Below are 27,520 nucleotides of genomic sequence, written 5' to 3' on the forward strand. Positions count from 1 at the left end.
AGGGGTCCCCTGTGGTCATCCCCCTGCAAAACAGATACACTGCTTTGAGTACTGTTGGGGAGGATGACTCATCAGGGGAGGGCAGCAGCAGCCAAGTTCATGGCACCGTAGGTGGCTCTGCTGCAAAGGAGGGCAGGAAAAAGATTGGGAGCGCGATAGTGATAGGGGATTCAATGGTGAGGGGAATAGATAGGCGTTTCTGCGGACGCAACCGAGACTCCAGGATGGTATGTTGCCTCCCTGGTGCAAGGGTCAAGGATGTCTCGGAGTGGGTGCAGGACATTCTGAAATGGGAGGGAGAACAGCCAGTTGTCGTGGTGCACATTGGTACCAACGACATAGGTAAAAAAAGGGATGAGGTCCTACAAAAAGAATTTAACGAGCTAGGAGCTAAATTAAAAAGTAGGACCTCAAAAGTAGTAATCTCAGGATTGCTACCAGTGCCACGTGTTAGTCAGAGTAGGAATCGCAGGATAGCGCAGATGAATACATGGCTTGAGCAGTGGTGCAGCAGGGAGGGATTCAAATTCTTGGGGCATTGGAACCGGTTCTGGGGGAGGTGGGACCAGTACAAACCGGATGGTCTGCACCTGGGCAGGACCGGAACCAATGTCCGAGGGGGAGTGTTTGCTAGTGCTGTTGGGGAGGAGTTAAACTTATAGTGCAGGGGGATGGGAACCTATGCAGGGAGACAGAGGGAGACAAAAATGAGGCAAAAGCAAAAGACAGAAAGGAGATGAGGAAAAGTGGAGGGCAGAGAAACCCAAGGCAAAGAACAAAAAGGGCCACTGTACAGCAAAATTCTAAAAGGAAAAAGGGTGTTAAAAAAGCAAGCCTGAAGGCTTTGTGTCTTAATGCAAGGAATATCCGCAATAAGGTGGATGAATTAACTGTGCAAATAGATGTTAACAAATATGATGTGATTGGGATTACGGAGACGTGGCTCCAGGATGATCAGGGCTGGGAACTCAACATCCAGGGGTATTCAACATTCAGGAAGGATAGAATAAAAGGAAAAGGAGGTGGGGTAGCATTGCTGGTTAAAGAGGAGATTAATGTAATAGTTAGGAAAGACATTAGCTTGGATGATGTGGAATCTATATGGGTAGAGCTGCAGAACACTAAAGTGCAAAAATCGTTAGTGGGAGTTGTGTACAGACCTCCAAACAGTAGTAGTGATGTTGGGGAGGGCATCAAACAGGAAATTAGGAGTGCATGCAATAAAGGTGCAGCAGTTATAATGGGTGACTTTAATATGCACATAGATTGGGCTAGCCAAACTGGAAGCAATACGGTGGAGGAGGATTTCCTGGAGTGCATAAGGGATGGTTTTCTAGACCAATATGTCGAGGAACCAACTAGGGGGGAGGCCATCTTAGACTGGGTGTTGTGCAATGAGAGAGGATTAATTAGCAATCTCATTGTGCGAGGCCCCTTGGGGAAGAGTGATCATAATATGGTGGAATTCTGCATTAGGATGGAGAATGAAACAGTTAATTCAGAGACCATGGTCCAGAACTTAAAGAAGGGTAACTTTGAAGGTATGAGGCATGAATTGGCTAAGATAGATTGGCTAATGATACTTTAGGGGTTCACTGTGGATGGGCAATGGCAGACATTTAGAGACCGCATGGATGAATTACAACAATTGTACATTCCTGTCTGGCGTAAAAATAAAAAAGGGAAGGTGGCTCAACCGTGGCTATCTAGAGAAATCAGGGATAGTATTAAAGCCAAGGAAATGGCATACAAATTGGCCAGAAATAGCAGTGAACCTGGGGACTGGGAGAAATTTAGAACTCAGCAGAGGAGGACAAAGGGTTTGATTAGGGCAGGGAAAATGGAGTACGAGAAGAAGCTTGCAGGGAACATTAAGGCGGATTGCAAAGGTTTCTATAGGTATGTAAAGAGAAAAAGGTTAGTAAAGACAAACGTAGGTCCCCTGCAGTCAGAATCAGGGGAAGTCATAACGGGGAACAAAGAAATGGCAGACCAATTGAACAAGTACTTTGGTTCGGTATTCACTAAGGAGGACACAAACAACCTTCCGGATATAAAAGGGGTCAGAGGGTCTAGTAAGGAGGAGGAACTGAGGGAAATCTTTATTAGTCGGGAAATTGTGTTGGGGAAATTGATGGGATTGAAGGCCGATAAATCCCCAGGGCCTGATGGACTGCATCCCAGAGTACTTAAGGAGGTGGCCTTGGAAATAGCGGATGCATTGACAGTCATTTTCCAACGTTCCATTGACTCTGGATCAGTTCCTATCGAGTGGAGGGTAGCCAATGTAACCCCACTTTTTAAAAAAGGAGGGAGAGAGAAAGCAGGGAATTATAGACCGGTCAGCCTGACCTCAGTAGTGGGTAAAATGATGGAATCAATTATTAAGGATGTCATAGCAGCGCATTTGGAAAATGGTGACATGATAGGTCCAAGTCAGCATGGATTAGTGAAAGGGAGATCATGCTTGACAAATCTTCAGGAATTTTTTGAGGATGTTTCCAATAAAGTGGACAAAGGAGTACCAGTTGATGTGGTATATTTGGACTTTCAGAAGGCTTTCGACAAGGTCCCACACAGGAGATTAATGTGCAAAGTTAAAGCACATGGGATTGGGGGTAGTGTGCTGACGTGGATTGAGAACTGGTTGTCAGACAGGAAGCAAAGAGTAGGAGTAAATGGGTACTTTTCGGAATGGCAGGCAGTGACTAGTGGGGTACCGCAGGGTTCTGTGCTGGGGCCCCAGCTGTTTACATTGTAAATTAATGATTTAGACGAGGGGATTAAATGTAGTATCTCCAGATTTGCGGATGACACAAGTTGGGTGGCAGTGTGAGCTGCGAGGAGGATGCTATGAGGCTGCAGAGTGACTTGGATAGGTTAGGTGAGTGGGCAAATGCGTGGCAGATGAAGTATAATGTGGATAAATGTGAGGTTATCCACTTTGGTGGTAAAAACAGAGAGACAGACTATTATCTGAATGGTGACAGATTAGGAAAAGGGAAGGTGCAACGAGACCTGGGTGTCATGGTACATCAGTCATTGAAGGTTGGCATGCAGGTACAGCAGGCGGTTAAGAAAGCAAATGGCATGTTGGCCTTCATAGCGAGGGGATTTGAGTACAGGGGCAGGGAGGTGTTGCTACAGTTGTACAGGGCCTTGGTGAGGCCACACCTGGAGTATTGTGTACAGTTTTGGTCTCCTAACTTGAGGAAGGACATTCTTGCTATTGAGGGAGTGCAGCGAAGATTCACCAGACTGATTCCCGGGATGGTGGGACTGACCTATCAAGAAAGACTGGATCAACTGGGCTTGTATTCACTGGAGTTCAGAAGAGTGAGAGGGGACCTCATAGAAACGTTTAAAATTCTGACGGGTTTGGACAGGTTGGATGCAGGAAGAATGTTCCCAATGTTGGGGAAGTCCAGAACCAGGGGTCACAGTCTAAGGATAAGGGGTAAGCCATTTAGGACCGAGATAAGGAGAAACTTCTTCACCCAGAGAGTGGTGAACCTGTGGAATTCTCTACCACAGAAAGTAGTTGAGGCCAATTCACTAAATATATTCAAAAGGGAGTTAGATGAAGTCCTTACTACTCGGGGGATCAAGGGGTATGGCGTGAAAGCAGGAAGGGGGTACTGAAGTTTCATGTTCAGCCATGAACTCATTGAATGACGGTGCAGGCTAGAAGGGCTGAATGGCCTGCTCCTGCACCTATTTTCTATGTTTCTAAGTTTCTATGAAAACAGATGCAAAGTATTTGTTGAGAACCCTACCAACATCTTCTGCCTCCACACAAAGATTACCCTCATGGTCTCTAATAGGCCCTACCCTTTCTTTAGTTACCCTCTTACTCTTAATATATTTATTAAGACATCTTAGGGCTTTCCTTAATTTTACTGGCCAAGAATTTCTCATGCTCTCTCTTAGCATTCCTAATATACTTTTTAATTTTGCCTCTTAACTTTCTATATTCCTCTAAAGATTCTATAGTACTTAGCCGTTGATATGTGACATAAGCGTCCCTTTTTTTCTTATTCCGCCCCTGTAATTCCCGAAACATCCAGGGGGCTCTCGAATTACTTTTCCCAACCTTTTTCTTTAAGGGCACATGTTTGGCCTGAGCCTTCTGGATCTCCTCCTTGAATGCCTCTCACTGTTCTGACACTGATTTACCTACAAGTAGCTGTTTCCAGTCCACTGTGGCCAAATCACTCCTTAACTTAGCAAAATTAGCTTTTCCGCAATTCAGAACTTTTATTCCAGGCCTATTCTTGTCCTTATCCATAACCAACTTGAATTTGACTGAATTATGGTCACTGGCACCCAAGTGCTCTCCCACTGATACCCCTTCAACCTGAGATAGCTGAGGTGATCTCGTCGGTGACTAACGAGGTGCTTGAGGGCAACCAGTGCCGCAAATGATGGAACGACCTTGTGGGATCCACAAGAGTAAGTATTACATTGATTTACATGTACTTATGTATTTATATCATTTGATTTGACTATCATAAGTGACTATCAGCAGATGTGAGGTCTTGCACTTTTACCAGGAATGTTTTACTCAAAGCCTGCGGTCATGGTGTATGTCTGTCTTTAGGTAAAGAATGATAATAATCATAATAATCATGATTACATCTGTCGGTTATATATTGTATCAGTCTCTGTGACAGTACCTGGCAATGATATCACGTAATGATCTCATGCCATGTCGTCCTGTCACTTTTTACTGAAGAAGCTATCGACGATGAGGTCCGTGCAGAGGCGAACGGGTGGGGGGGCCACCAGTCCCCAGCGACATCACTGAGATGGAGGAGCGGGTGCTCACACTCGTGGGGAAGCACCCCCAGACAGCCACGGAAGCATCTGCAGACCCTGAAGTGATGCCACGTGAGTAAAGCTTACACCATTGCGTGATGTAAAGTCAATAGATACCGCACCCACTCATATCCGAACAATTATATATCATAGACAATATCTAAAGGTGTCATAGAAATAATTCTGGCCTAATGAAAATCATTGTAATGAACAATGTGTTGATGGTGATGAAATGTGATGTCTGCGATGATTTTGAGAGCAGTGGTGCTTTTGTCTTACATGTGCTGTGTGTAGTGCTGGACTCATCTTGTCACCCTAGCACCCTCTTCTCCTCTAATAACCTCATTTGTGTCTCAGCCAGCAGCACGGCCCCAGGCAAAACCACAGAGGCCAGAAGGTGGGGACGCGGGGCAGGAGCCGGCGGACGATCCTACTACATCTGGTGCTGAGGAGCTCCAATTGTCACCCGTCAATCCGCTGGGTCTGTTCTCGATGGATGAGAGTGTGGACTTTGAAGAACCTGCATCACCACGTTCCAGAAACCATTCCACCCCAAGGACATCTCGTGGTCCTCCGCTCATTCCTGCCTCCACTCTGGAGGTACCGGCCCCAAGCATCTCTCCACAGAGCACCCCATTTGTCCCCAGGTTGGCGCCGACCCCACAGAGGCCTCATGGACGCGGCAGGTCTGTTCCACGAGCACATGACAGCGGAGAGATGGTACAGTTGTCCAAGAGACTGTGGACATTGGTGACCAGCTCATCGAAGCATTGGGGGGCATATCCCGACACCAGGTCACCATGACCGAGTACATTCCGCGCATGGCAGAGTCCCTAGATGCGATAGCCAGGAACACTGCTGCCACAGGCCTTCCAGTGGTCCCCGAGAGCGGCACTCCACCCCTAGGTTCCACACCACCACTGCGAACAATAGATGAGAGCAAGATCCTGCTTCTGCATCAGAGAATGTTGCCCCCTCGGCACCCCCCCGCTCCCGTACCCGTGCAACCAACGCATCTGCCTTCAACCATCCCAATGAGGCACCGCCTGAGGAGCTCCTCGGCCAGGCACCGTGGAGCGAGGAGAGGAAGGGGTAGAGATGGGGAGAAGGAGAGGGGGGAAGGAAAGTGAGGTGCATGTGCGCAGGTGATGGCTGTGTTATATCTCCATCTGGGTGTATGCAATTTGTTGTAATGTATGGGTCTGGGGACTACACTCCTGCTTTGCCTTTGTATTCTGTGTTGCTGGACATGTTGAACATGTGATTTATGTCAATGGTGGAAAAAGTGAGGTGTAGGGGGGAGGGGGTTGGGTGTTATTGACTGTGATACTTATGATTTCAGACTAATATTGGTATTAAACTTTTGTTATTGAACATAACCTTGTTGTGCATTGTCTCAGATAGCTGGACCATTACACACTGGTGATTTCTTATCATGAAAGGATTAAATACAACTTAACATCAATCAACGTAAACTTTAACTGGCACCAAGGTGATGGGCACCATTGATATCTGAGCTGCACACACAGCAGTGTGTCAGCATTGTCACTCACATCAGCGCTCTTTCAGGCAAATCTTTCAGATATCAGCTCCTCACGTAAGAGTGGGATTTAACAAGTGCCAGCCACAATGCTGCCGTTCGTTCCAATTAGTTCCACATTTTGTGGACGGTTTTTTGAGCGAGTGATATTGTGGCCGAAATGTACACGAGGTGGTGAAATTGCTGATAGGCGATCTCCATGGTCGCTAGTTTGGATAAATATGCGCTTTATGACAAAAAACAGTGGGCAGGCGTTCATATTGAATCTCGGCGTTAATTCTGTGCGGAATGTAACTCTGGCCGATAATATGGGTGTTGAGTTCACCCATTCTGCTGATTCCGCCAAAAAAAGTGGGCGGGCAGTAATACTTTTTCCCGGCGTTAAGCCCATTGGGAAAATAACGCTCGCCGATAAGCCTCCTAAAAAAGCCCGTCAGTTTCCATTTTGTGCCAAAATGGGCATTGTATGTCATTTCAGCAGTAAAATGGGCCTTAAGTGGGCGTTAAGCATGCAAAAAAAGTGGGGGTTCTAGCCCTGAGACTTTAATCTATTCAATAAACCGCCAATCTAAAGCAGTAAACCAACAAGAAATCTCATCTTAAATTAATCTCTACAATTAATATCAATCTCAGACACGGATCTCAGATACTGTAAATTGATAATCAGTTCATGCTGAATTAATGTAATGCAACTGCACTTCCTTTACTCCCTCCATTGTTCATTTTGTTACTAATTATTTGCATACTCAGTGTTTAAGTTTGGGTTTCACTAATTGTGATTGCAAAGTGAATAAACAGTAACTAACAGTTCTGATGAAAGGTCGTCAACCTGAAGCATCGGCCTAGAAATTGGACAAGGCCTAAAAACCTGCCCCCAGCACTATTTGCCTGTGCCCGTTCTAAGTGGTGCAGGCAGCAGGCAAAATTTGTGCTGCCTGCCCATTAACATGGTTGCAGCGCTGATTTCAGCACTAAATGTGTTGCTGATTGGCTTAGTGCTCAATGGGCAAGGCGGGGGGGAGATATCAGGTATTATCTATTGGTCAATAACGTTTGGCCGAGGCTCTCTCCAGCACTTAAAGGGGAGGTGCTTTGTTGCGGAAACACCTCAATGTTAGGTGAAAGCAAGTAATGGCACAACACCGGGGAGAAAGGGCAAAATGTTTGGCAGATGCGGCACTGGAGGCCCAATGACGACGGAACGTCCTCTACCCGCGTGGTCGATCCTCACCTCGCCCCTCTCGTGGTCGATCCTCACTCACCGCCCCTCTCGTGGTCGATCCTCACTCACCGCCCCTCTCGTGATCGATCCTCACCTCGCCCCTCTCGTGGTCGATCCTCACTCACCGCCCCTCTCGTGATCGATCCTCACCTCGCCCCTCTCGTGGTCGATCCTCACTCACCGCCCCTCTCGTGGTCGATCCTCACCTCGCCCCTCTCGTGGTCGATCCTCACTCACCGCCCCTCTCGTGGTCGATCCTCACCTCGCCCCTCTCGTGGTCGATCCTCACCTCGCCCCTCTCGTGGTCGATCCTCACCTCGCCCCTCTCGTGGTCGATCCTCACCTCGCCCCTCTCGTGGTCGATCCTCACTCACCGCCCCTCTCGTGGTCGATCCTCACCTCGCCCCTCTCGTGGTCGATCCCACCTCGCCCCTCTCGTGGTCGATCCTCACTCACCGCCCCTCTCGTGGTCGATCCTCACTCACCGCCCCTCTCGTGGTCGATGCTCACCTCGCCCCTCTCGTGGTCGATCCTCACTCACCGCCCCTCTCGTGGTCTATCCTCACCTCGCCCCTCTCGTGGTCGATCCTCACCTCGCCCCTCTCGTGGTCGATCCTCACCTCGCCCCTCTCGTGGTCGATCCTCACCTCGCCCCTCTCGTGGTCGATCCTCACTCACCGCCCCTCTCGTGGTCGATCCCACCTCGCCCCTCTCGTGGTCGATCCCACCTCGCCCCTCTCGTGGTCGATCCTCACTCACCGCCCCTCTCGTGGTCGATCCTCACTCACCGCCCCTCTCGTGGTCGATCCTCACCTCGCCCCTCTCGTGGTCGATCCTCACTCACCGCCCCTCTCGTGGTCGATCCTCACTCACCGCCCCCCTCGTGGTCGATCCTCACTCACCGCCCCTCTCGTGGTCGATCCTCACTCACCGCCCCTCTCGTGGTCGATCCTCACCTCGCCCCTCTCGTGGTCGATCCTCACTCACCGCCCCTCTCGTGGTCGATCCTCACCTCGCCCCTCTCGTGGTCGATCCCACCTCGCCCCTCTCGTGGTCGATCCCACCTCGCCCCTCTCGTGGTCGATCCTCACTCACCGCCCCTCTCGTGGTCGATCCTCACTCACCGCCCCTCTCGTGGTCGATCCCACCTCGCCCCTCTCGTGGTCGATCCCACCTCGCCCCTCTCGTGGTCAATCCCACCTCGCCCCTCTCGTGGTCGATCCTCACTCACCGCCCCTCTCGTGGTCGATCCCACCTCGCCCCTCTCATGGTCGATCCCACCTCGCCCCTCTCGTGGTCAATCCCACCTCGCCCCTCTCGTGGTCGATCCCACCTCGCCCCTCTCGTGGTCGATCCTCACTCACCGCCCCTCTCGTGGTCGATCCTCACTCACCGCCCCTCTCGTGGTCGATCCTCACTCACCGCCCCTCTCGTGGTCGATCCTCACTCACCGCCCCTCTCGTGGTCGATCCTCACTCACCGCCCCTCTCGTGGTCGATCCCACCTCCGCCCCTCTCGTGGTCGATCCCACCTCCGCCCCTCTCATGGTCGATCGCCGCTCACTACCCCACCTCCGCCCCCAATATGACTCACTTCTGGTCCGCCTGAAAAAAATGACAAAGAGCAGAATTTTGCAAAAGAGGCCACCTCATCCTGCGCAGCAGAAAAAACACTTCAAAAGCGGTAGGAGTGACCCGTTTCGGGCGGACCGGACTCTCTACCCCTTGGAGTACTGTGTGCAGTTTCGGTCTCTTGATCTATGTAAGGATATACTTGCCTTAGAGGCGGTGCAACGGAAGTTCACGAGATTGATTCCTGGGATGAGCCACGTGTGAGCAGTCGATGGTGGTCTGCACCATGGGGGGTCCCGCTATCCTGGCCAATCCACACGCACGCTCGTGCAGCTTCTTCAGAGAGAAGACAATGGCATCCTTTTCCTGGAGTACAGAGCCACTGTGACCTCCCTGATACAGAAATGGACATCAAACAGGGGGATGTTAGCTATGTCGCCTGCTCCAAACTGGAAGGATCCGCTGGTGAACAATTTGAGGTCCACGGTGATGTTGAGGAGCACTGGGAGAGCCATTGATGCCCTGCTCTGAGGCTGCAGGCCTGGTCCCAAGAGATGGCAGAGTTCTGTGACCACCTCCTCGGTGAACACACTGCTTCTGGCTTAGGCTCAGGTAGGAGACGTGTTCCCTGAAGCCCCGAGGCAGGCAAGGCCTCCTGCTGAGAGCCCTCCTCCTCCCTCTGCGAACATCTTGTCCTCTTCTTCACTGCCTCCGCTCCGTCTCTCTGTCATATCCGAACGCGAGGGGGAATCTGTGGCTAGGAGCGAGTGTTGCAGCAACATTCCCTGTCACCTCGGCAACGTTAAATAACGAGACAAAGCTCAAACTGAGGCAGTGCCACTGGAGCTGAAAAAGTAAGTCAGCTGTAGGTTGTAGAGGATCCCTTTCACTAGCACTGCCGGCAGCTCCTTCCTCGCTCAGCGGGCTGTGCTGAGGAGCGGTGACATCCAAAATGGCACATCCAGTGTCAAATCAGCGTTGCACACTCATTGATGTCATGATCGGCCTCATCTAAATACGTGGCTCTGGCAACAAAAGTGCTCCCGACCTCTCGACCCCCCTGATCCGCTTGAACCCCCCCCCCCCCGCCCACCCTCAACCTACTTACCATCCTGTGCTCCCCGACCCCCTCGTCCTTCCCGACCGACCGACCTCTCGACCCCCCGACCTCTCGATGCCCCCAACCCCCTCGACCTTCCCGACCCACCTGACCCCCCAACCTCTCGACCCCCTGTACTCCACGACTCCACTATCTCCCAGACCCCCCCCCCATCCTCCTGCCCCCCCCCCCCCCAATGCCTCCCCCGACCTCCCTAACCTCCCAGACCCCTCCCCCATCCGCCCCGATCTCCCCGACCCCCCGATCCTCTCCCCGACCCCCCCCCCCCGAAATGTGACCGACCGGAAGCAGCCCACGAATCAGCCGCCATCTTTTTCATTAAAACCGGCCTCAACAGTCGGCACTAAAGTCCCAAATTCCACGACCACTAACACGGATTCTCTGTCGACAGACCCTGCCACACTGAGTATCTCCAGCATTCTCTGCTTTGATTTCAGGTTTCCAGCGTCAGCAGTATCTTTGCTTTTGTTTTAGTACGTTACAGTTGTCTGACTTCTTTGATCTGGCGAGGAAGGAAAGGGTTAATTCGATCCGTATGTAATATGTGTGTATCCTGAAGGGTCATGCAAAAGCTGGTGATAATGCAAGCTGGGTGATGTGAAGCAGTCAGACTGAAAGGTCAGTGAGAGCTAGGCTGGGCCAGTAACCTTGACCCGTTGACAAGGAGTTACAGTGAGGGGGTGCAGGATTAGTCTGGCGATTTGGTAAATACGTGTCAGGGTACTGGTCCCAGTGATTTTACAGCGTTCAAACTAACATTTATGTGGCTTTAATTCAAATGACACATGTTCCTCTGTGGAACATAGGAACAGGAGGCCATTCTGCCCCTCGAGCTTCTTCCGCCATTCAATGAGATCATGGCTGATCTGTATCTTAACTTTATCTCGCTCTATAACCCTTAATACCATTGCCTAATATAAATCGATCATAGTTTTGACATTTTCAATGGACCACCAGGTTAACAGCCTTTTAGGGGAGAGTTCAGATTTCCACCATTGTGTGTGAAGAAGTGCTCACCCCTGAACGGCCCAGCTCTCGTGTTAAGGTTATGCCCCCTGGTTTTGGTCTCTACCCAACTATTTTAGTTGAACATTAGTACAAGTGCCCCTCTTTTAAGGGCACAATGCAACAGCTCTACAACTATTTTAGTTGAAACCATCAATCAAATTCCCCCTTATTAACGGGGGACGCTAAAAACCGTCAAATAAACAAATTAACGTTTGACCATCAACTTAAATCAAATTAACATTTGGTTGCCGGGGTTGATGATGCACTCCAGTCCCTCTGGTGCCCACCTCTCGCGGAAGGCCACAAGCGTACCGGTGGACACCACATGCTATATCTTCAGGGACACCCTGGCTCTCTGGTCTCTACCCAACCAGAGGAAATAGTTTCCATCGATCAACACTATCAACTCCATTAATCATCTCAAACACCTGAATTAGAGCACCCTTACTCTTCTATACTCAAGGTAATACAAGCCTAGTATAGTAACACAGAAACATAGAAAATAGGTGCAGGAGTAGGCCATTCGACCCTTCGCGCCTGCACCACCATTCAATAAGATCATGGCTGGTCATGCACCTCAGTACCCCTTTCCTGCTTTCTCTCCATAACCCCTTGATCCCTTTAGCCATAAGGGCCATATCTAACTCCCTCTTGAATATATCTAATGAACTGGCATCAACAACTCTCTGCGGGAGGGAATTCCACAACTCTCAACTCTCTGAGTGAAGAAGCTTCTCCTCATCTCAGTCCTAAATGGCTTACGCCTTATCCTTAGATTATGTCCCCTGGTCCTGGACATCCTCAACATTGGGAACATTATTCCTGTATCTAACCTGTCCAGTCCCATCAGAATTTTATATGTTTCTATGAGATCCCCTCTCATCCTTCTAAACTCCGGTGAATACAGGCCCAGGCGATCCACTCTCTCCTCATATGTCAGTCCAGTCATCCCGGGAATCAGTCTGGTGAACTTTCGCTGCACTCCCTCAATAGCAAGAACATCCTTCCTCAGATTAGGAGACCAAAATTGAACACAATATTCCAGGTGAGGCCTCACTAAGACCCTGCAAAACTGCAGTAAGACCTCCCTGCTCCAATACTCAAATCCCCTAGCTATGAAGGCCAACATACATATTTAATTTACATATTGATTGGGCTAACCAAACTGGTAGCAATGCGGTGGAGGAGGATTTCCTGGAGTGTCTTAGGGATGGTTTTCTTGACCAATATGTCGAGGAACCAACTAGAGAGCAGGCCATCCTAGACGTGATGTGTAATGAGAAGGGACTAATTAGCAATCTTGTTGTGCGAGGCCCCTTGGGGAAGAGTGACCATAATATGGTAGAATTCTTTATTAAGATGGAGAGTGACACAGTTAATTCAGAAACTAGTGTCCTGAACTTAAGGAAAGCTAACTTCGACGGCATGAGGCGTGTATTGGCTAGAATAGACTGGCAAATGATACTTAAAGGGTTGATGGTGGATAGGCAATGGCAAACATTTAAAGATCACATGGATGAACTTCAACAATTGTACATCCCTGTCTGGAGTAAAAATAAAACAGGGAAGGTGGCTCAACAGTGGCTAACAAGGGAACTTAAGGATAGTGTTAAATCCAAGGAAGAGGCATATAAATTGGCCAAACAAAGCAGTAAATCTGAAGACTGGGAGAAATTTAGAATTCAGCAGAGGAGGACAAAGGGTTTAATTAGGAGGGGGAAAATAGAGTACGAGAGGAAGCTTGCCGGGAACATAAAAACTGACTGCAAAAGCTTCTATAGATATGCGAAGAGAAAAAGATTAGTGAAGACAAACTTAGGTCCCTTGCAGTTGGACTCAGGTGAATTTATAATGGGGAACAAAGGAATGGCAGACCAATTGAACAAATGCCTTGGTTCTGTTTTCACTAAGGAAGACACAAATACCCTTCCGGATGTACGAGGGGACCGAGAGAAGGAGGAACTGAAGGATATCCTTATTAGGCGGGAAATTGTGTTGGGGAAATTGATGGGATTGAAGGCTGATAAATCCCCGGGGCCTGATAGTCTGCATCCCAGAGTACTTAAGGAAGTGGCCCTCGAATTAGTGGATGCATTGGTGATCATTTTCCAACAGTCTATCAACTCGGGATCAGTTCCTATGGACTGGAGGGTAGCTAATTTAACACCACTTTTTAAAAAAGGAGGGAGAGAGAAAACAGATAATTTTAGACCGGTTAGCCTGACATCAGTAGTGGGGAAAATGTTGGAATCAATTATTAAGGATGAAATAGCAGCACATTTGGAAAGCAGTGACAGGGTCAGTCCAAGTCAGCATGGATTTATGAAGAGGAAATCATGCTTGACAAATCTTCTGGAATTTTTTGAGGATGTAACAAGTAGAGTGGACAAGGGAGAACCAGTGGATGTGGTGTATTTGGACTTTAAAAAGGCCTTTGACAAGGTCCCATATAAGAGATTGGTGTGCAAAATCAAAGCACATTGTATTGGGGGTAATGTATTGGCGTGGATAGGGAATTGGTTGGCAGACAGGAAGCAGCGAGTCGGGATAAATGGGTCCTTTTCGGAATGGGAGTGCCGCAGGGCTCAGTGCTGGGACCCCAGCTCTTTACAATATATATTAATGATTTGGATGAAGGAATTGAATGTAATATCTCCAAGTTTGCAGATGACACTAAACTGGGTGGTGGTGTGAGCTGTGAGGAGGATGCTAAGAGGCTGCAGGGTGATTTGGACAGGTTAGGTGAGTGGGCAACTGCATGGCAGATGCAGTATAATGTGGATAAATGTGAGGCAATAACACGAAGGCAGATTATTATCTGAATGGCGGCAGATTAGGAAAAGGAGAGGTGCAACGAGACCTGGGTGTCATGGTTCATCAGTCATTGAAAGTTGACATGCAGGTACAGCAGGCGGTGAAGAAAGCAAATAGCATGTTGGCCTTCATAATGAAGGGATTTGAGTATAGGAGCAGGGAGGTCTTTCTGCAATTGTACAGGGCCTTGGTGAGGTCTCACCTGGAATATTGTGTTCAGTTTTGTTCTCCTAATCAGAGGAAGGATGTTCTTGCTATTGAGGGAGTGCAGCAAACGTTCACCAGACTGATTCCAGGAATGGCTGGACTGATGTATGAGGAAAGATTGGATCAACTGGGCCTCTATACATGTAATGTCTGTAAGCTTGTAATGTTTGTAGCTCCACACTGTGGATGTGGACGTTTTGTGTACTGCAAGTGCATAGTTAATCATTAAACAGAACTAGGCAGTTTCCGGAGACTTCCGAGGGAGCTGCCTCCATGTTAGGAGCTGTGTGTGCTGTGCTCTGTGAATATATCACATTTGGCGACGGAAGATGGGATTTTTCGGATGATTTAAAGCTAAAATTTTGTTGGTGAAGGATTCAGCCAGCCAACAGAGTGACTTTGGAAGTTTCTGTCTTTGGAAAAAAGCTACAAAATCCGAGGTAAAATACAGCACATGGTGTGAACAGCTAGAGATTAAAATGGCAGGTGTATTGGGACATTTGGGTGAATATAGACACGACCGGGAACATTTTAAAGCGTATGTGGATCGGCTAGAAATGTATTTCACTGAAAATAACATAATCAAAGTTCCAGACAACGCAGTCCAGAACCAGGCTGTGTTGGAACGTAAGAAAGTGATCTTCTTATCGGAGGCAGGTCCGGCATTATACGAAACACTTGTAAATCTGCTTGTGCCTGATGAGCCAAAGGACACAACGCTTAAAGAGATTTTAACGAAGCTGGAGCAGCACTATAAACCCAAACCATTAGAAATTGCTGAAAGCTATCGTTTCGTGATTCAGAATCAAAAGGCTGATGAAAGTATCGGTGATTACATCATTGCATTAAAAAAGCTTTCGATGCACTGTAATTTTGGAAACTTTCAAAACCGAGAATTACGGAATCGTTTTATTTGTGGGGTGAAAAATGATGCGATCAGAAGGAAGTTATTGACGATGGATGACTTGACTTTTGAGATTGCTTGTCAGACAGCGAGGTCGATGAGCATGGCCGAACAATATCCCCGAGAATTAAATAATGATTACGGTTGTCAGTCAACCGAGGTAAATCACCTGCAGGTTCAAAGTAAAAGACGGGCATGGCCGAAAGTCTCAGAAACTGGAAATTCTACCAGAGCGTTGAAGTCATGCTATAGGTGCCTGGGACAACACATTGCTCAAAGTTGTCCATATGTGAAGGCAGAGTGTTTCTTCTGCAGAAAGACTGGGCATCTGGCGAAGGCATGCCGACTGAAGGGTAAACCAGCTTTAAACCAAGAGTCCAGCGTTCAAAGCTTTGAGTAGAAATCCCAAGAAACTACATAGCATGGAAGAACAACAACAGGACGAGATGTTAGAGTTACACGTCATCAGGAGCACGAGGTTAACGGACAGCGATTCGGAAAGAATCAAAATCCACATAGATGTTGCGGGATTCAAGATACCAATGGAAATTGACACGGGTGCCTCCGTGAGTGTAGTACCGGAGTCACTGTACCGTGACAAATTGCATGATTTCCAACTGGAGAAATCCAAGATAAAGCTGCGAGGCTACTCGGGAGAGAAAATTCCTGTGATAGGTCGTATCACCGTACCGGTGAAATATAAAGATCAATTTCAGAACTTGCCTCTAATAGTAGTGAAAGGAGGCAAGTCTGCCTTACTAGGAAGAAATTGGTTGAGATCACTGAAGCTGGATTGGAGTAAGATTTTCTGTGTGGAAGCGAGATTTTCTTGATAACGGAAGAGGTTATCAAGCAGTATCCGAAGGTGTTCTGCGAAACGAGCAGTCCGATCCAAAGCTTCAAGGCGAGTGTCAGGGTACAGAAGGACGCTAGATCGGTTTACTACAAGCCCCGTTCTGTACCATATGCACTCAAGTAGAAAGTTGAGCAAGAACTGAAAAGACTAGAGACTGAGAACATTATTTGTAAGATAGATCGATGTAATTGGGCTTCACCCATTGTTGTTGTACCTAAGTCCGATGGTAAGGTAAGATTGTATGTTGATTATGAAGTAACTGTAAACCAGGTTCTAGAGGGTAATGTCCCCAATACATTGCCGAATATAGAAGATTTGTTCACAACACTGACAGGTGGTCAGATCTTCTCAAAACTGAATCTTACGAATGCCTACTTACAGCTTGAACTAGATGAGGAGTCCCAAGTCATGTTTGACTATAAATACTCATCTAGACCTATATCAATTTAATAGGCTACCGTTTGGAGTGTCTTCCGCCCCTGCTATATTCTAAGGGGTGATGAACCAGATTTTGCAAGGTATTGAAGGGATAGTATGTTATTTGGATGACATACTAATTTCAGCACCAAATAGGCAAATTCATAATAACATTTTGAATGAAGTCCTCAAACGGCTAGAGAAGCACAGAGTACGAGTGTCTGCTCGTAAGTGTGAGTTATTTAAAAACTCAGTGGAGTACTTAGGGTACAGAGTACACAAAGATGGTTTACATCTAACCATGGAAAAATTGGATGCAATTAGAAATGCACCCACTCCCAGGAATGTCACTAAACTTCGTTCATTCTTGGGTCTTTTGAACTATTATGGGAAGTTCCTACCAAATTTGGCTACAGTATTACATCCACTGAATGAACTTTTGAAAAAACAGGCCCATTGGAAGTGGTCAAAAGAATGCGATACAGCATTCAAGGAGTGTAAAAGCAAATTGGTAGAGAGCACCATGTTAGTTCACTATGACATATCTAAGGAGATTAAGCTAGCATGTGATGCCTCTCCATATGGAGTTGGGGCAGTAATCTCTCATGTATTAAGTAGTGGGGAGGAGAGACCAATTGCTTTTGCTTCACGCACTCTCAGTGCCAGTGAGAGTAATTAAGCGCAAATTGAGAGGGAAGTTTTGGCATTAATTTTTGGGGTCAAGAAGTTTCACAAATACTTGTATGGTCGGAAGTTTACCATCGTTACGGACCATAAGCCCCTAACAGCAATCCTCCATCCAAAGTCCCCAGTTCCAACTTTAGCTGCAGCCCGAATGCAGAGATGGGCTTTGATTTTGTCAGCATATACATATGATATTGAATGCAGACGATCAGCAGATCACAGTAATGCTGATGCAATGTCTAGATTGCCTTCCCCATCACAAATTACACCCGATAGGGAAGAAGTGTTTTATTTTTCATACATTGATGAACTGCCAGTCACAGCTGAAGAGATTGGTAGAGCAACCAAACGTGACCCAGTGATGTCAAAGGTGTATGAGTATATTGCAAATGGATGGCCAAACCAGGTAACAGACAAAGATACACATCCATTCTTCATTCGTAGGAATGTATTATCAGTCGATAAAGATTGTATCATGTGGGGTGCAAGAGTGGTTATACCAAATAAATTCAGGTCCAAATTATTAGGAGATCTCCATGACCAGCACCTGGGAATGTGCTTGACCAAGAGTTTTGCACACAGTTATTTATGGTGGCCAGGTCTTGATAAAGATATAGAGTACAGCGTGAGGCAGTGTTCGACATGTCAATTGGTAAGCAAGCAACCACCACCAATACCATTACAGCCATGGAAATGGCCTCACAGGGTGTGGCAAAGACTACAAATTGATTTTGCTGAGTTAGACGGACAACAATTGTTCATTGTGATTGATAGCCATTCGAAGTGGGTTGAGGTGTTTCCAATGTGGAAAATAACAACAAGTAAAACATTGGACATTTTGCGAAAATTATTTTCTGCATTTGGCCTCGCTGAAGAAATTGTTTTGGATAATGGACCACAATTTCGTTCAGAAGAATTTGCATAATTCACAAGCAAAAATGGTGTGAAACGTACCAAGGTTCCACCATACCATCCTGCTTCGAATGGTGCAGCAGAGCGCACTGTACAAATTATAAAACATGTCCTCATAAAACAAATGTTAGATCCTAATCCAAGGAAATGACAGTTGTCATTGGATCATAAATTGGCTAATTTTTTGATTACATATCGAAATACTCCTTATACAACTACTGGTAGAACACCAGCAGAGTCGTTTCTCAAATGACAGCCACAAACCAGATTCTCGTTGTTAAAGCCAAATTTGGCACAGTTCGTAGAAGAGACACAATTAAGACTGAAAGAGAATCATGATAAAGGTAGAGTAAAAGAGAGAAGTGTGAAATTAAACCAGAAGGTGAGAGTGAAGAACATCACCATAAATGGTTAAAGTGGTTACCAGGAAGAGTGGTGAAGATATGTGGTCCTCGCACATATTTGGTAAAGATGTTTGATAATGGACAGGTTAGGTTTGTTCATATTGATCATATTTTACTACAGACATGGAAGTAGTTGAAGGTGGGAATGATTCAAGTATTTCTGACTCATCAGATAGTTTTGATATACCAGTAGCAAATCCTAAATCCAATGTACTGGAAACAAATCCAGGAGAGAATCAGAATGTAAGTCTGAGTCCAAGTCAGGAAAACATAGAGCCTGAAGTTAGAGTGAGTTCAAATGAAAATCGAGGAAATCCCGTGGAGGAAAACATTCCTCAGGATGAGCCTCGAATGAGTTTAGATTCGAGACCGGGTTTGGAAGATTCTGTTCGAGAGCGAAGGTATCCTCTTCGAAACAGGAAACAAGTGGTGAAGTTAAATTTGTAAATATGGAAGAAAAATAAGTTTATATCCTGTGTTTTGTATAAACATGAAAGTTATGTATGATGGTTGTTATGATGGCTTCTTCATTAAGGAGGGAGAAGTGTAATGTCTGTAAACTTGTAATGTTTGTAGCTCCACACTGTGGATATGGATGTATTGTGTATTGCAAGTACATAGTTCATCATTAAACAGAAATAGGCAGTTTCCGGAGACATCCGCGAGAGCTGCCTCCATGTTAGGAGCTGTGTGTGCTTGTGCTGTGTGAAGATATCACAATACACTGCAGTTTAGAAGAATGAGAGGGGATCTCATAGAAACGTATAAGATTCTGACGGGACTGGACAGGCTAGATGTGGGAAGAGTGTTCCCGATGTTGGGGAAGTCCAGAACCAGGGGACATAGTCTTAGGATAAGGGATAGGCCATTTAGGACTGAGATGAGGAGAAACTTCTTCACTCAGAGAGTTGTTAACCTGTGCAATTCCCTGCCGCAGAGAGTTGTTGATGCCAGTTCATTGGATACCTTCAAGAGGGAGTTAGATATGGCCCTTACGGCTAAAGGGATCGAGGGGTATGGAGAGAAAACAGGAAAGGGGTACTGAGGGAATAATCAGCCATGATCTTATTGAATGGTGGTGCAGGCTCAAAGGGCCGAACAGCCTACTCCTACACTTATTTTCTATGTTTCTATGTTTCTATACCATTTGCCTTCTTCACCGTCTGCTGTACTGCATGCCAACTTTCAATGACTGATGTACCATGACACCCAGGTCTCGTTGCACCTCCCCTTTTCCTATTCTGCCACCATTCCGATAATATTCTGCCTTCATGTTTTTGCCATCAAAGTGGATAACCTTACATTTATCCACATTATACTGCATCTGCCATGCATCTGCCCACTCACCTAACCTGTCCAAAGCACCCTGCAGCCTTTTAGCATCCTCACAGCTCACACCGCCACCCAGCTTAGTGTCATCTGCAAACTTGGATGTATTACACTCAATTCCCTCATCCAAATCATTAATGTATATTGTAAATAGTTGTGGTCCCAGCACTGAGCCCTGCGGCACCTCACTAGTCACTGCCTGCCATTCTGAAAAGGACCCGTTTATCCCGACTCTCTGCTTCCTGTCTGCCAACCTGTTCTCTATCCATGTCAGTACTTTACCTCCAATACCATGTGCTTTAATTTTGCACACCAATCTCTTGTGTGGGACCTTGTCAAAAGCCTTTTGAAAGTCCAAATACACCACATCCACTGGTTCTCCCTTGTCCACTCTACCAGTTACATCCTCAAAAAATTCTAAAAGATTTGTCAAGCACAATTTCCCTTTCATAAATGCATGCTGACTTGGACCGATCCCGTCACTGCTTTCCAAATGTGCTGTTATTTCATCTTTAATAATTGATTCCAACATTTTCCCCACTACTGATGTCAGGCTAACTGATGTTGCCAGCAAGCTTCCTCTCATACTCTATTTTACCCCTCCTAATTAAACCCTTTTCCCTCCTCTGCTGTGTTACCCATTTTCTCTCTCCCTCCTTTTTTAAAAAGTGGTGTTATATTAGTTACCCTCCAGTCCATAGGAACCGATCCAGAGTCGATAGACTGTTGGAAAATGATCACCAATGCATCCACTATTTCTAGGGCTACTTCCTTAAGTACTCTGGGATGTAGACCTTCGGCCTTCAATCCCATCAATTTCCCTAACACAATTTCCCGCATAATAAGGATTTCCTTCAGTTCTTCCTTCTCACTAGACCCCCGGTGCCCTAGCATTTTCGGAAGGTTATTCGTGTCTTCCTTCGTGAAGACAGAACAAAAGTATTTGTTTAACTGGTCCGCCATTTCTTTGTTCCCCATTATAAATTCACCTGAATCTGACTGCAAGGGACCTATGTTTGTTTTCACTAATCTTTTTCTCTTCACATAACGATAGAAGCTTTTGCAGTCAGTTTTTATGTTGCCAGCAAGCTTCCTCTCATAATCTATTTTACCCCTCCTGATTAAACCCTTTTCCCTCCTCTGCTGTGTTACAAAATTCTCAGGTTTGCTGCTTTTTCTGGCCAATTTATATGCCTCTTCCTTGGCTTTAACATTGTCATGTATTCAACTGTTATTGTAACCCATGTATAAACTGACCTAAGTTCTACACCATGAGAACATTGACCACTAGGTGGTGAACCTGTAGGAAACACTCCTAACCTGGACTTTCAGGTATAAAAGGGGAAGCTCCACCCATCTTCATCACTTCAGTGCTGACTAATAAAGGTTACTGGTCACAGAGTGACCTTCTCTCAAGCATGGGCCTCGTGTGCATTTATACTCTATAGTAAGGACATATTATTGGCGACAAGAAACTGGGATTTAAACCACGTGAGCATGGCCACTAGCAGCACAGACGAGAGGTACTGTGTTGGTGATGATTGGGACGATTTCATTGAGAGACTACAGCAAAGTTTTGTCACTAAGGAATGGTTGGGACAGGATTCGGCCGACAAACGCAGGGCTCATCTCCTGACGGTTTGTGGATCCAGGACGTACTCCCTGATGAAGGACCTTCTAGCACCAGAGAAGCCGGCGGACAAGACTTTTGAAGACCTCAGTAAGTTGATCGGGGAACACTTTAAACTGGCGAGCAGCATACACATGGCGAGACACCGGTTTTACATGCACCGGCGGCGAGAAGGGCAAAGCATTCTAGACTTCGTTGCAGACCTCCGGTGACTGGCAAGGCTATGTAAGTTCCCAGATTCATATAGAGCGGAGATGCGGCGAGACTTTTTTATTGAGGGCATCGGGCACGCTGGGGTTTTCAGGAAACTGATGGAGACCAAATACTTGACCTTGGAAGCGACGGCTCTGATAGCCCAGACATTTATCTCAGGGGAGGAAGAGACCAGAATGATACTTGACAAAAATCTTGTTTTAAATGCAGCAAATGGACAGGGAGTCAACATTGTTAATGCGGGACACAGTTCTCCAGGCAGGCAGGGGCAATCGGACATGCCCCAGCATGTAGTCGAACCCAAAGGGAGAATTCAACAGAGACAATGGCTAGCTGAACGGCGATTCATGCCATCGCAAGAGACAATGCGGCCAGTAATGGGGCCATCAACACCTGTTAATGGTGCACTTAAGGACAGTCAGAGACGATCGACTGGTAATGGACCTTTTGTTTCCAATAGCTCATGTTGGAGGTGTGGAGGCAAACACCCAGCCAGAGCTTGCAAGTATCAGCAATATACCTGCAGAAACTGCAACGTCAGCGGTCACTTGGCGTGTATGTGCAGGAAGCCTGCAGCCAGGTTGATGTACGAGGAGGATGGGCCCGATGTAAGCCCTACAAGGCCAAATGAACACTGGGGGAAATCGCTGGAAGCTGAAGTTCAGCGAGTTCATGTGGAGCATATACACAGCTCATATACCAGGACACCACCAATAATGATGAAAGTGCTCCTCAATGGCATCCCAGTATCAATGGAGCAAGACACAGGGTCCAGCCAGTCCCTGATGTGTATCAAACAGTTCAACAAGTTGTGGGCGTCCAAGGCCAGGAGGCCAAAATTATTGCCGATTGACGCACAGCTACGGACATATAGAAAGGAGATCATTCCGGTGCTAGGCAGCGCCACGGTAGTCGTGACCCACAAAGATTCGGAGAACAGGTTGCCACTCTGGATTGTCCTGGGGGACGGTCCCGCACTACTGGGGAGGAGTTGGCTTGCTGTCATGAACTGGAAATGGGGCGATGTCAATGCAATTTCTTCTGTGGAGCGAGTATCATGCTCACAGGTCGTGGACAAATTTGACTAATTATTTCAACCCGGGATTGGCACTTTCATGGGGGCCAAGGTAGTGATTCACATAAACCCAGACGCCAGGCCAGTACACCACAAGGCCAGAGCGGTGCCGTACGTAATGCGGGAAAAGATAGAAGGTGAATTGGACCGCCTGCTGAGGGAAGGCATCATCTCGCCAGTCGAATTCAGTGACTGGGCGAGCCCGATTGTGCCGGTGCTCAAGGCGGATGGGTCGGTCAGGATATGTGGTGATTACAAGGCCACCATCAATCAGGTGTCACTCCAAGACCAGTATCCACTACCGAGAGCGGAGGACCTCTTTGCGACGCTATCCGGTGGCAAACTTTTCTCAAATTTGGACCTGACCTCAGCTTACATGACCCAGGAGCTGGCGAGTGAGTCGAAGAAGCTGACCACCATCATGACACACAAGGTGTTGTTTGAGTACAACAGATGTCCGTTTGGGATTCGCTCGGCCGCCACGATCTTTCAACGAATTATGGAAAGCCTCCTCAAGTCGATTCCAAGGACGGTGGTTTTTCAAGACGACATCCTCATCACGGGTCGCGATGCTGAAGAACACCTCCACAACCTGGAGGAGGTGCTACGCAGACTGGACCAGGTAGAGCTGCGACTGAAAAAGGCGAAGTGCATCTTCCTAGCTCCAGAGGTAGAATTCCTGGGGAAGAGGGTAGCAGCAGACAGGATCAGACCTACTGCATCCAAAATGGAAGTGATCCAGAGAGCACCCAGACCCCGTAACACGATGGAGCTGCGTTCGTTCCTGGGACTCCTGAACTATTTTGGTAACTTTCTTCCCAAATTGAGCCGCTACACGTGCTCCTACGCAAAGGTCGTGATTGGGTCTGGGGGACAGCCAGGAAAGGGCTTTGGATAGAGCACGCAATTTGTTATGCTCCAACAATCTGTTAAAGCTATATGACCCATGTAAGAGACTTGTTTTAATGTGCGATGCGTTGTCCTATGGGGTCGGGTGTGTGTTGCAGCATGTTAATGCAAAGGGTCAGTTACAGCCGGTAGCTTATGCCTCCAGAAGTCTGTCCCAGGCAGAAAGGGGCTACAGAATGATAGAAAAGGAAGTGCTTGCATGTATATAGGCAGTAAAAAAAATGCACCAGTACCTGTTTGGCAGGAAATTTGAGCTGGAGAAAGATCACAAACCCCTAACGTCCCTTTTGGCCGACAACAAGGCCATTAATGAAATGCATTGGCCTGCATACAGAGGTGGGCACTCACGTTAGCCGCCTATGACTATACAATTCGGCACAGATCTGGCACCGAAAACAGCGCCGATGCACTCAGCAGGCTCCCACGAGCCACCACCGAGGGGTCAACCGAGCATGCTACTGAGATGGTCATGGCTGTTGAAGCTTTCGAAAGCGAAGGCTCACCTGTGACAGCCCGTCAGATCAAAATCTGGACAAATAGAGACCCGCTACTGTCTTTAGTCAAGAAATGTGTCCTTAATGGAGACTGGGCAGCCATGTATGGGGCATGCCCTGAGGAATTTAAACCATTTCACAGGCGCAGGGATGAACTCTCGATTCAGGCTGATTGCCTACTGTGGGGAAACCGAGTAGTCATGCCCCAGATGGGCAGAGAGGTGTTCATCAGAGAACTCTACAATGACCACCCGGGCATTGTCATGATGAAGGCAATTGCCAGGTGACACGTTTGGTGGCCAGGGATAGATGCAGACCTGGAACTTTGTATTCGCAGATGCAACACGTGTGTCCAGCTGGGCAATGCATTCAGGGAAGCCTCCCTTAGCCCCTGGTCCTGGTCCGCCAAGCCATGGTCACGCATCCATGTGGACCAAGCAGGTCCTTTCATGGGAAAATTGTTTTTGGTTGTAGTAGACGCCTACTCCAAATGGATCGAGTGTGACATTCTTAATTCAAGCACGACTTCTGCCACGGTAGAAAGTCTACGGGCAATGTTCGCCGCTCATGGTCTACCGGACGTCTTGGTCAGCGACAATGGCCCATGCTTTACAAGCATTGAATTCCAGGACTTCATGGCAGAAAATTGTATCAACCATGTCAGAACGGCACCGTTCAAGCCGGCCTCAAACGGCCAGGCAGAACGAGCAGTGCAGATAATCAAACAGGGGATGCTCAGAATCCAAGGGGGTTCCCTACAAAGCCGCTTATCACGCCTCCTGTTGGCAAATTGTTAGATCTCTTAATTTCCAATGAAATATGAACTCCGATGGTAGTTTTAGCTTTTTAATCTTGGCAGAGAGCAACAAACTGCTGGCTGATTGCCAGTTCCTTTGTCTTACTGAAACCATATGGTCAAAATGGCTGTATTTATGCCTGGATCAATTTACAGAAAAGAACTCGCCTTCTTTGACCTTATTGACTCACTACCCAAGGGTCCTAAAATGTCAAGTTGATTGATGGCTTAATGCAACATGCTACCACTCACGTAGTATCTCTGACTTGTTGTCTGTGAATTTTCACAGCCTGTCTAAAAGCAGCCTGTTTGAATTCTCTATCAATCCCCCCTTTGATTCTTTCACAAACTGAATCATAAAACTTCAGGTATCACTGGTTAAACATTCTACAAAATAATTTCATACATGTTAATAGAGTTTCCTTCTAAAATTTGTTGGTGTGTTTCACCACATGTCCGTAGCTTCCACACAAATTTATACCAACCCGAGTTCCATCATGGCCACAATGGAAGTCTGGTTTTAGTAGGTTAATTAACCTTATTCCAATTTAATCCAAATCAATATCTTAATTCAACCAGTAAACAACCTTTCCTTAAGCATAACATACTCCTGTGCCACGTACAGACGGTCTGCTGGGACCTGCAAGGTGTCTCACCTGCGGGACAGCAGCTACAGACGCCTGGTCGCAACAACATTTAATCAACATAAACAAACAATATAAAAGTAAAACAATTACAACGACTAGAATTAAACCTTCCACCAATGAAGTTCCTATTGAACCTAGCCATTCAGTGGCTCCACTCCACAAAGTGAATGATGGGGGTTGCTTAGGTTTTTCTACCTCCTTTTGGATTTGCTCCGCTAAGTGGGTAATTTCTTCGGAGCTATCTGGGATACATGTGCAACACTCAGTTCCGAGTAGGGCGCAAGTACCTCCCTTTTCAGCCAGGATGTAGTCAAGGGCCAGTCTATTCTGTAGGGCTACTGTGCGGATTGCTACCATTTCTGCATTGATTTTAACTAGGGCCTCTGAGGTATCATTGGCTACCCGTTCCACAACGGATGCCATGTTGATGGATTCCCTTGCCAGTTTGGCGGTCCCATACCTGCGGATCAGGATGACAAAGAACCTCACTGTTTCTGTGATAGCTCTCTTAGGACGGTGTAAATGTTCCGACAGTGACTTTATATGATACATATAAGGCACAATGTAGGCTAAATAGCAGGATCCCATCCAATTCTGGGGCAGCCAAGGGTAGGCCTTGTGGCCACACACCCAATAGGTGCCATTATATGCAATGAATGTTAGCTGTTTCTTTGTCAGCAACACTCCGGGCCTGTCCAGGCTTTTCCATCTGTTTTATTCAGAATCCCCGTTACGTTAAAAATTCCCACATCAGCCCAGTTTGGATGGTTCCGTGGCTTGATTATATTATAATTCCGGGAGCAGTTACTATACTCCATATTTTGGCCTCCTTTGATGTTTCTAATCAGACAGACCGATTCCCCCGGTCTTCCTATTCCCGTTGTATTAGTGATAACAAAAAATGGGGGCCGTTTGGAATTATTGTAGCACGGTTGGTATCCCCCTTCAAAGGTAGTCAGATTGTAACCTGCTGACTTCCATTTACGTGCCCAGTTTTCCGTATCCTGAAACGCATTGCCTGTTTTATTTTGATTAATTATCCACTCAGCCATTTCCGAGATATTCAAGGGAACTGGCCTCAAGGGAATCCCTCCCTTTGAGTGAATAGGAATATGTGTAGACACCCAACAACTAGAAATGTTACCTTGTTTGGCATAAATGTATGACATATATAAAAAGATATTTACATGTAATTCCCTTGCTACCCTACTATTTCCCTTTGGTGCAGAGGGTCGGCTAGTAAGAAGTAGGCCTATGCCTATAATACCTACAATCAATAATACAGTAAATTTATACATTTTCGCAAAAAGTAATTGTCCTTATTAGATTTCAGCTTCAGCTATGGGTGCTTGTTTAACGTGTGAAGCATGGATCCAGGCTTTCTTTCCTTTGACTTTAACATTTGCCTGGGTGGTCAATAACACTTGATAAGGTCCCTCCCACTTGGCACCCAAAGGTTCTTTATGCAACTTTTTCACATACACCCAGACTCCCGGGATGATGTCGTGTCCTCCTTCGGGTGGATTACCCCAAGCTGCCGATACCTGTCAGAAATCAGAACTAATAGCATTGGTTAAGTTCTGACAGTATGATAACAAAGTGTCACTCATTAAGTGAACATCAGCTTTCCATAAATCGATAGTTCCTGGCAGCGACATGGGTCTTCCTGTTATAATTTCAAATGGGCTTTGACCTGTAGTTCTGTTCGGGGTTGCCCTAATGTTACATAGCACTATTGGTAGTGCCTGGGGCCATGGTGTTCCTTCTTGGTGATATTTGGCAAGCCGTTGTTTCAGAGTTCGATTCATTCGCTCTACTTGTCCTGATGATTGTGGATGATAAGGACAGTGTAAATCTCACATAATGTAAATGACCCAGGCTCCATCTGGAGTAGGCCACAATCGTTCTTATCTTTAGCCCATATCGGGTGTTCCTTCAATTCTTCTTTCT

At 46.9% G+C, this 27,520-nt stretch overlaps 1 protein-coding gene across 3 annotated transcripts in view; it reads left to right on the forward strand.

Annotated features, from left to right (window-relative positions):
- The first annotated feature begins 10,575 nt into the window (after window positions 1-10,575).
- The window catches only part of LOC139276969 (sperm-specific H1/protamine-like protein type 2), a 31,238-nt gene continuing 14,293 nt past the window's right edge, over window positions 10,576-27,520 (forward strand). The window contains exon 1 of one of the 3 annotated variants that reach the window (XM_070894965.1): window positions 10,576-10,889. The gene's annotated coding sequence lies outside the window, so the exon portion shown is untranslated. The remainder of the gene's footprint in view (window positions 10,890-27,520) is intronic. The other 2 variants (XM_070894966.1, XM_070894967.1) reach the window with 2 other exon arrangements.

Source organism: Pristiophorus japonicus, chromosome 12 (genome assembly GCF_044704955.1).
Source record: "Pristiophorus japonicus isolate sPriJap1 chromosome 12, sPriJap1.hap1, whole genome shotgun sequence".
Lineage (NCBI taxonomy): Eukaryota > Metazoa > Chordata > Chondrichthyes > Pristiophoridae > Pristiophorus > Pristiophorus japonicus.